The sequence below is a fragment of the Rutidosis leptorrhynchoides genome, chromosome 3 (assembly GCF_046630445.1).
Source record: "Rutidosis leptorrhynchoides isolate AG116_Rl617_1_P2 chromosome 3, CSIRO_AGI_Rlap_v1, whole genome shotgun sequence".
In the NCBI taxonomy this organism is placed as follows: domain Eukaryota; kingdom Viridiplantae; phylum Streptophyta; class Magnoliopsida; order Asterales; family Asteraceae; genus Rutidosis; species Rutidosis leptorrhynchoides.
Window position 1 is genome coordinate 208,830,838 of NC_092335.1, and position 11,079 is coordinate 208,841,916.

Below are 11,079 nucleotides of genomic sequence, written 5' to 3' on the forward strand. Positions count from 1 at the left end.
CTATATGAGTAGAGATTTTTGTGATAAATTAAGTTGTCCATTGACGCCTTTGGATAGTAAATTTTTACTCGAATTAGCAAATGGTAAATTAATTTCAGCAGATAATATATGTCGGAATCGAGAAATTAAACTGGTTAGCGAAGCATTTAAGAGTGATTTGATACCAGTAGAGTTAGGGAGTTTTGATGTGATAATCGGTATGGACTGGTTGAAAGAAGTGAAAGCAGAGATCGTTTGTTACAAAAATGCAATTCGCATTATACGAGAAAAAGGAAAACCCTTAATGGTGTACGGAGAAAAGGGCAACACGAAGCTACATCTTATTAGTAATTTGAAGGCACAAAAACTAATAAGAAAAGGTTGCTATGCTGTTCTAGCACACGTCGAGAAAGTACAAACTGAAGAAAAGAGCATCAATGATGTTCCCATTGCAAAAGAATTTCCCGATGTATTTCCGAAAGAATTACCGGGATTACCCCCACATCGATCCGTTGAATTTCAAATAGATCTTGTACCAGGAGCTGCACCAATAGCTCGTGCTCCTTACAGACTCGCACCCAGCGAGATGAAAGAACTGCAAAGCCAATTACAAGAACTTTTAGAGCGTGGTTTCATTCGACCAAGCACATCACCGTGGGGAGCTCCTGTTTTGTTTGTCAAGAAGAAAGATGGTACATTCAGGTTGTGTATCGACTACCGAGAGTTGAACAAACTTACCATCAAGAACCGCTACCCACTACCGAGAATCGACGACTTATTTGATCAACTACAAGGCTCGTCTGTTTATTCAAAGATTGACTTACGTTCCGGGTATCATCAAATGCGGGTGAAAGAAGATGATATTCCAAAGACTACTTTCAGAACACGTTACGGTCATTACGAGTTTATGGTCATGCCGTTTGGTTTAACTAATGCACCAGCTGTGTTCATGGACCTTATGAACCGAGTGTGTGGACCATACCTTGACAAGTTTGTCATTGTTTTCATTGATGACATACTTATTTACTCAAAGAATGACCAAGAACACGGTGAGCATTTGAGAAAGGTGTTAGAAGTATTGAGGAAGGAAGAATTGTACGCTAAGTTTTCAAAGTGTGCATTTTGGTTGGAAGAAGTTCAATTCCTCGGTCACATAGTGAACAAAGAAGGTATTAAGGTGGATCCGGCAAAGATAGAAACTGTTGAAAAGTGGGAAACCCCGAAAACTCCGAAACACATACGCCAGTTTTTGGGACTAGCTAGTTACTACAGAAGGTTCATCCAAGACTTTTCCAGAATAGCAAAATCCTTGACTGCATTAACGCATAAAGGGAAGAAATTTGAATGGAATGATGAACAAGAGAAAGCGTTTCAGTTATTGAAGAAAAAGCTAACTACGGCACCTATATTGTCATTGCCTGAAGGGAATGATGATTTTGTGATTTATTGTGATGCATCAAAGCAAGGTCTCGGTTGTGTATTAATGCAACGAACGAAGGTGATTGCTTATGCATCTAGACAATTGAAGATTCACGAACAAAATTATACGACGCATGATTTGGAATTAGGCGCGGTTGTTTTTGCATTAAAGACTTGGAGGCACTACTTATATGGGGTCAAAAGTATTATATATACCGACCACAAAAGTCTTCAACACATATTTAATCAGAAACAACTGAATATGAGGCAGCGTAGGTGGATTGAATTATTGAATGATTACGACTTTGAGATTCGTTACCACCCGGGGAAGGCAAATGTGGTAGCCGATGCCTTGAGCAGGAAGGACAGAGAACCCATTCGAGTAAAATCTATGAATATAATGATTCATAATAACCTTACTACTCAAATAAAGGAGGCGCAACAAGGAGTTTTAAAAGAGGGAAATTTAAAGGATGAAATACCCAAAGGATCGGAGAAGCATCTTAATATTCGGGAAGACGGAACCCGGTATAGGGCTGAAAGGATTTGGGTACCAAAATTTGGAGATATGAGAGAAATGGCACTTAGAGAAGCTCATAAAACCAGATACTCAATACATCCTGGAACGGGGAAGATGTACAAGGATCTCAAGAAACATTTTTGGTGGCCGGGTATGAAAGCCGATGTTGCTAAATACGTAGGAGAATGTTTGACGTGTTCTAAGGTCAAAGCTGAGCATCAGAAACCATCAGGTCTACTTCAACAACCCGAAATCCCAGAATGGAAATGGGAAAACATTACCATGGATTTCATCACTAAATTGCCAAGGACTGCAAGTGGTTTTGATACTATTTGGGTAATAGTTGATCGTCTCACCAAATCAGCACACTTCCTGCCAATAAGAGAAGATGACAAGATGGAGAAGTTAGCACGACTGTATTTGAAGGAAGTCGTCTCCAGACATGGAATACCAATCTCTATTATCTCTGATAGGGATGGCAGATTTATTTCAAGATTCTGGCAGACATTACAGCAAGCATTAGGAACTAGTCTAGACATGAGTACTGCCTATCATCCACAAACTGATGGGCAGAGCGAAAGGACGATACAAACGCTTGAAGACATGCTACGAGCATGTGTTATTGATTTCGGAAACAGTTGGGATAGACATCTACCGTTAGCAGAATTTTCCTACAACAACAGCTACCATTCAAGCATTGAGATGGCGCCATTTGAAGCACTTTATGGTAGAAAGTGCAGGTCTCCGATTTGTTGGAGTGAAGTGGGGGATAGACAGATTACGGGTCCGGAGATTATACAAGAAACTACCGAGAAGATCATCCAAATTCAACAACGGTTGAAAACCGCCCAAAGTTGACAAAAGAGCTACGCTGACATTAAAAGAAAAGATATAGAATTTGAAATTGGAGAGATGGTCATGCTTAAAGTTGCACCTTGGAAAGGCGTTGTTCGATTTGGTAAACGAGGGAAATTAAATCCAAGGTATATTGGACCATTCAAGATTATTGATCGTGTCGGACCAGTAGCTTACCGACTTGAGTTACCTCAACAACTCGCGGCTGTGCATAACACTTTCCACGTCTCGAATTTGAAGAAATGTTTTGCTAAAGAAGATCTCACTATTCCGTTAGATGAAATCCAAATCAACGAAAAACTCCAATTCATCGAAGAACCCGTCGAAATAATGGATCGTGAGGTTAAAAGACTTAAGCAAAACAAGATACCAATTGTTAAGGTTCGATGGAATGCTCGTAGAGGACCCGAGTTCACCTGGGAGCGTGAAGATCAGATGAAGAAGAAATACCCGCATCTATTTCCAGAAGATTCGTCAACACCTTCAACAGCTTAAAATTTCGGGACGAAATTTATTTAACGGGTAGGTACTGTAGTGACCCGAACTTTTCCATGTTTATATATATTAATTGAGATTGATATTTACATGATTAAATGTTTCCAACATGTTAAGCAATCAAACTTGTTAAGACTTGATTAATTGAAATATGTTTCATATAGACAATTGACCACCCAAGTTGACCGGCGATTCACGAACGTTAAAACTTGTAAAAATGACATGACGATATATATATGGATATACATATGGTTAACATGAGATTATGATAAGTAAGTATCTCCATAAGTATATTAACAATGAGTTATATACATATAAACAAGACTACTAACTTAAGGATTTCGAAACGAGACATATATGTAACGATTATCGTTGTAACGACATTTAAATGTATATATATCATATTAAGATATATTAATATATCATAATATCATGATAATATAATAATTTAACATCTCATTAGATATAATAAACAATGGGTTAACAACATTAATTGAGATCGTTAACTTAAAGGTTTCAAAATAACACTTACATGTAACGACTAACGATGACTTAACGACTCAGTTAAAATGTATATACATGTAGTGTATTTAGATGTATTAAAATACTTTTGGAAGACTTCAAGACATATATCAAAACATTCATACTTAACGAAAATGGTTACAGTTACTTTCCCATTCTTTTCTTTCATCAAGAATTCTAGTCGTATTTTTACCCGTATTATACACAGCTTCAAAACGTACTTACTATGGGTATATACCAATAGGAACTAGCATGGGATTCCACTCTTGATTATGTCATGTATGACTAATCAATTTTAACTTCTACCATGAGCTAGTCAACTAACTAGAACTCCTTTTAACCCCACTCACCACTCACCAATTACCACTCAACATTCACTCCATTTCACTTCCAATTCTCTTTCTAATTCTCTCTCAACACACCCACACTATTATGAACGTATTTTTCCAGTAGTTAATCATCATCTTCATCAAAAATCACTTCAAGAATCAAGCTATAATCATCATAGGAAGAACACTTCAAGAACACTTCAAAAATCCCTTCAAGTTTACTAATTTACTTCCAAGCTTTCTAATCCATTCCAAGTAATCATCTAAGATCAAGAAACCTTTGTTATATACAGTAGGTTATCTTTCTTATTCAATGTAATATTCATATTCAAACTTTGATTCAATTTCTATAACTATAAACTATCTTAATTCGAGTAAAAATCTTACTTGAACTTGTTTTTGTGTCATGATCCTACTTCAAGAACTTTCAAGCCATCCAAGATCCTTTGAAGCTAGATCATTTCTTATCACTTCCAGTAGGTTTACCTACTAAACTTGAGGTAGTAATGATGTTCATAACATCATTTGATTCATATATATAAAACTATCTTATTCGAAGGTTTAAACTCGTAATCACTAGAACATAGTTTACTTAATTCTAAACTTGTTCGCAAACAAAAGTTAATCCTTCTAACTTGACTTTTAAAATTAACTAAATACATGTTCTATATCTATATGATATGCTAACTTAATGATTTAAAACCTGGAAACACGAAAAACACCGTAAAACCGGATTTACGCCGTCGTAGCAACACCGCGGGCTGTTTTGGGTTAGTTAATTAAAAACTATGATAAACTTTGATTTAAAAGTTGTTATTCTGAGAAAATGATTTTTATTATGAACATGAAACTATATCCAAAAATTATGGTTAAACTCAAAGTGGAAGTATGTTTTCTAAAATGGTCATCTAGACGTCGTTCTTTCGACTGAAATGACTACCTTTACAAAAACGACTTGTAACTTATTTTTCCGACTATAAACCTATACTTTTTCTGTTTAGATTCATAAAATAGAGTTCAATATGAAACCATAGCAATTTGATTCACTCAAAACGGATTTAAAATGAAGAAGTTATGGGTAAAACAAGATTGGATAATTTTTCTCATTTTAGCTACGTGAAAATTGGTAACAAATCTATTCCAACCATAACTTAATCAACTTGTATTGTATATTATGTAATCTTGAGATACCATAGACACGTATACAATGTTTCAACCTATCATGTCGACACATCTATATATATTTCGGAACAACCATAGACACTCTATATGTGAATGTTGGAGTTAGCTATACAGGGTTGAGGTTGATTCCAAAATATATATAGTTTGAGTTGTGATCAATACTGAGATACGTATACACTGGGTCGTGGATTGATTCAAGATAATATTTATCGATTTATTTCTGTACATCTAACTGTGGACAACTAGTTGTAGGTTACTAACGAGGACAGCTGACTTAATAAACTTAAAACATCAAAATATATTAAAAGTGTTATAAATGTATTTTGAACATACTTTGATATATATGTATATATTGTTATAGGTTCGTGAATCAACCAGTGGCCAAGTCTTACTTCCCGACGAAGTAAAAATCTGTGAAAGTGAGTTATAGTCCCACTTTTAAAATCTAATATTTTTGGGATGAGAATACATGCAGGTTTTATAAATGATTTACAAAATAGACACAAGTACGTGAAACTACATTCTATGGTTGAATTATCAAAATCGAATATACCCCTTTTTATTAAGTCTGGTAATCTAAGAATTTGGGAACAGACACCCTAATTGACGCGAATCCTAAAGATAGATCTATTGGGCCTAACAAACCCCATCCAAAGTACCGGATGCTTTAGTACTTCGAAATTTATATCATATCCGAAGGGTGTCCCGGAATGATGGGGATATTCTTAAATATGCATCTTGTTAATGTCGGTTACCAGGTGTTCACCATATGAATGATTTTTATCTCTATGTATGGGATGTGTATTGAAATATGAAATCTTGTGGTCTATTATTATGATTTGATATATATAGGTTAAACCTATAACTTACCAACATTTTTGTTGACGTTTTAAGCATGTTTATTCTCAGGTGATTATTAAGAGCTTCCGCTGTCGCATACTTAAATAAGGACGAGATTTGGAGTCCATGTTTGTATGATATTGTGTAAAAACTGCATTCAAGAAACTTATTTTGTTGTAACATATTTGTATTGTAAACCATTATGTAATGGTCGTGTGTAAACAGGATATTTTAGATTATCATTATTTGATAATCTACGTAAAGCTTTTTAAACCTTTATTGATGAAATAAAGGTTATGGTTTGTTTTAAAATGAATGCAGTCTTTGAAAAACGTCTCATATAGAGGTCAAAACCTCGCAACGAAATCAATTAATATGGAACGTTTTTAATCAATAAGAACGGGACATTTCACCTTGTGCCAGACCAAAAAATTATAAGGGTGAGCTTTACTATTGCTCCTACAAAGGATAGTAATTGCGTCCGACACGTTATAGACCATAATTAAAAGCATGTCAGGGGACATTGCCTTAACAGTTTCATGTTCATCGCTTTCCTTTACAACCGGACGGTAGTTTGCCGAAAGGTAATATACGGGACAAGTAAACTGGACGTGTTGCTTTCCTAATATAAGGTTAGCAAGTGGGTGACACAAAACCATAAGTTTTGAGCTAAAATTTTCAAATCTGAAACCCACAAAACTCACAAAAATATTTTGCAACACCGGTGAAGGGTTATTTCGGAAAACTTATCTAGGGTAAAAGCTAGATTGAATTTTCAAAAGATCAAATATTTTCATAAAGATCCAATTTCCTTAAGGATCTACATTTTCATAGTCATGTGGGACTGTAAACTGCCTTTCAAATGTGCACTTTGCTTTGGAAACCGAAAGTAAATCGGCTATTTGATTGCAAGTGTCGTTGACCTAAACCCGAGGCAACTGTGGATGACACACCCACCTTTAACCATGGTTCTATCGTTACTATCATTATTTATACCGCCATATCAAAATCACTGATGTACAAAGTGTGAAGAATAAAAAAGTGATTCGTGTGATGTATTATATTATTTTAAGTTATGTATTACTTGAGGACAAGCAACGCTCAATACTCCTCAGATGATATGAGATTTTCTTGCACAATACTCCTCAGATCAACAGGTATGTAGTCTGATAGAGTTTCAGCTTGCCGGTTTACAAACTCTCTCATTTGTTCATTTTGAGCATTGAGTTCTTCAAGTTTGATTTTCATATCGTCTAATAAATTTTCAGACACGTAATTTTCCTCGTCTACTGGTTGTTGAGTTTGGAAATATTCTTGGGAATAATCCCAATTTGAATTGTATTCTTCATAATCATTCCATTCAGGTTCCGTGGGTGCGTAATTTTCCATAGGAACGTAATAATAACATTCCCATGTTGAGTGATAATCTCCACAGATTTCACAACCAGTTATTGTTTCGTAATTCGTGATCCAAGATTGACCGAATGAATTGTCATCAACACCCGTTTGAGAGTATTGATTTAATTGATTTTGGATATCAAAAAGAGTTTCCATAGCCTTGTTTTCAAAATTTTCCATTTTATTGTGATGGCCAAATTTTAGCTACAATGTGGTGCATTTACTAATTATCCTATTAGTTATAAAAATAGAAAAAATTATATAAGTTGTCCAATTAATAGACTTTTCTGCTTTTGCCCACGTTTCGAATAGCCAAAAGATGCAGCAGGGAGCCAGAACCCTTTAAATCGGAAGCTCACAACTCAGCCACTAACAAATCCAACTATTACTATGAAGCAGAAAATTTGGATGTCTATCAATTTAACTGCTTAAAATAATTTTTCTTTCCGTTTGAGATATTAGATAAGAAATAGAGAAAATTTCTAAGTCCTAAAAACTAAAGCGTCGAGAAATAAGAAAGAAAAAGAATGCGACTCGAAAAACGTCGAAAAATAAAAATAAGAAAGTAGCGAGTCGTGACTTAAAAGACACTAAAATTTTAAAATCGTCGCAAAATTCTAAAGCACCTAAATCTTAGTCTAAAGAAATAGCACTTAAGGGATTTAACGGCAAAGCCTAAAAATCTAAAAATAAAAATAAGCTACGGCAAAATACTAGAACTTAAAACAAGCTACGAACAATAAAGATACAAATATTACACTAAAAAAATACAAAATATAAAAATAAACTTAAAGTTGTAAAAAGTACAATTTTTATAAAAATATTATTTTTATATTATTTATTTTATAAAACTATTAATTTTCTAATTTAAATAAAACTAATTAAAATTAATTATTAAAAATTAATTAAAATTTAAACTAAATAATAAATTAATTAACCCTAAATACTAATTAATTAATAATAATAATTAAAACTCCGTAATAAATGCAAATTTAGGGTTTTCTGCAGGCGTGTCAGGGTGGCTCCGCGAGTCGTGGAGTTTGAAAAAAACGTTTTTTTTTGTTTTTTTTTTAAATTTTATATTTTTTTTCTAAAAATATATAAAAATATATTTATACAAAAATAAATTAAAAATATAGCATTTCGCCGAGTCCCCAGCAGCGGCGCTAAAAACTTGATGTCGTAGCGTGGGGGTATGAAATAGTTTATATTTTTACTAGGAAAAGCGATACAAATTACTCAAGTTTTAATTATTTATTTACAAATGGGATATACCTAAACCTTGCTACAACACTATAGGCAGTGTACCTAATCGTAGAGTAGTGTAGTTTTTAGTAAGTCCGGTTCGTTCCACAGGGAGCTGGCTTATTTCTCACTATATTTTAAACAATTATATTCGTACAAAATATATTATATTAATAAAATATAAAAGGGAGTTTTACCGTTTAATGACCGGTTTGTCGATTTTATATTTTAAGCGAAGCGTAAAGTAAATGACGATATTTAACTAACAATATAAAATAAATAACAATAATTAAAATGACAATAAATAAAAGTACGAGGAAATATGAAATAAAATATATTATGCTTATTTAAACTTCCGTAACCATGATGGTTGACGTGTTGATTTTAGTTTTATGCCCATGGGTTAATTGTCCTTTGTCCTGGATTATTTAATATGTCTGTCTGGTTTTTGTCCATAACCGTCCATCGGTCATAAATTTAAAGTGCGAGTGTCCTCGTCAATTTATTCTTATACCCGAAGTCAAATATTCCAACTAATTGGGGACTTAAACTGTAACAAGGTTTTAATACTTTGTTTAATAATTACACCAGGATATCGACTGCGTGTAACCCAAGGTTTTAATACTTTGTTATCAATTATGCCAAGTGTCCTTGTACATAATTTCACCCCTGTTTTAATAATTCCATAGACTATTAATCCATTCCGGTGTCCGGTTAAATGAACGATTATTCGTACATATAAATACCCCGCTCATCGTGTTCGATCGAGTGTATATGTTTATTTATAGGTACATCCAATTGTAAATCTTTATATTAAAATTAACAAACTATCATTTAGTTAAACAAATATAAAGCCCATTAATAGCCCATAGTCTAATTTCCACAAGTGTCGTTCTTTTGTCCAAACCCCAATTATGGTACAAAGCCCAATTACCCAATTTTAATATTTTTAGCCCAACATCATGACTACTTCGTCTTAAATAAGCATAATAATAACTTAAGTACGAGACATTAATTTAAAAAGGAGAACATAGCTTACATTGATTATTTATCGCGTAGTGTTACACGGACAGAGCTCCAACTTTAAAACCCGTAAAATAACCTTTACATAACCCGAACTAATCTAATATAACACTAATCTATATTATATATATACATATATATATATATATATATATATATATATATATATATATATATATATATATATATATATATATATATATATATATATATATATATATATATATATATATATATATATATATATATATATATATATATATATATATTATATTTATTTATATTATACTAGGGAGTGTTATTATTATTATGTTATTTTTACTCGCAGAATTCGTGACCTTTTATAGGCATTTTGGAATTTGGCAGCTCTGCGAGTCGTGGAGTTTTTGGCCTTCAAACTCCGCGAGTCGTGGAGTTTGAAAATCCAGCTCACAAACTTTTGGCTCCTAGCTTGTCGACATAATAAATATATAAATATAAAATATAAATAATTAATATAATTATTTATATATTATATTATATTCTTGTGCATAACTGACTTGTAATTTTTGGTCCGTTGCGTCGGGCGTTGATAGTTGACTAATGTCCCGGTTCCGGATTTTCGAACGTCCTTGCGTACAATTTAATATTTTGTACTTTGCGTTCCGAAACTTGTACTTTTGTCATTTTTAGACGTTTTTAATCAATAAATTGAACCACTTGGATTGTATCTTGTACATTTGAGCTTTTTGGTCATTTGCGTCTTCAAATCATCATTTTCGCCTTTTGTCTTCGCACTTATTTAATATAAACGATTACAACTTAAAATAGGACAATTACAACAAAATAATTTACATATTGGGAGGATATTGCTACTAAATATATGTTCATTTGGAGCACTATCAATTCACGAACCTAAATTAATTATATATATTTATGTGTTGGTCAATATTTGTCTAACAAATTAGGTCTAGTCATAGTGTACCACAATCCTAATGCTCGAGACTAATATGCAAAAGTCAACAAAAGTAAATTTGACTCAAAATAATTTCCAAAAATCTATACATGATTAATATATAGTTTAAATATCGTTGTTTTATATTTTTAAATATTTTTAAACGATTTATTAGAGTAAATAATATAATTTATTTATTAATAAATAAAATTTTATATTAAATTTATATAATAAAATATACTTTTATATATATTAAGTAATAAAATTTATAGGGTTCATTTAATATCATAAAGATAATATGATAGGTATTATTAAAGTAAGTTATTACACGTAGTAAA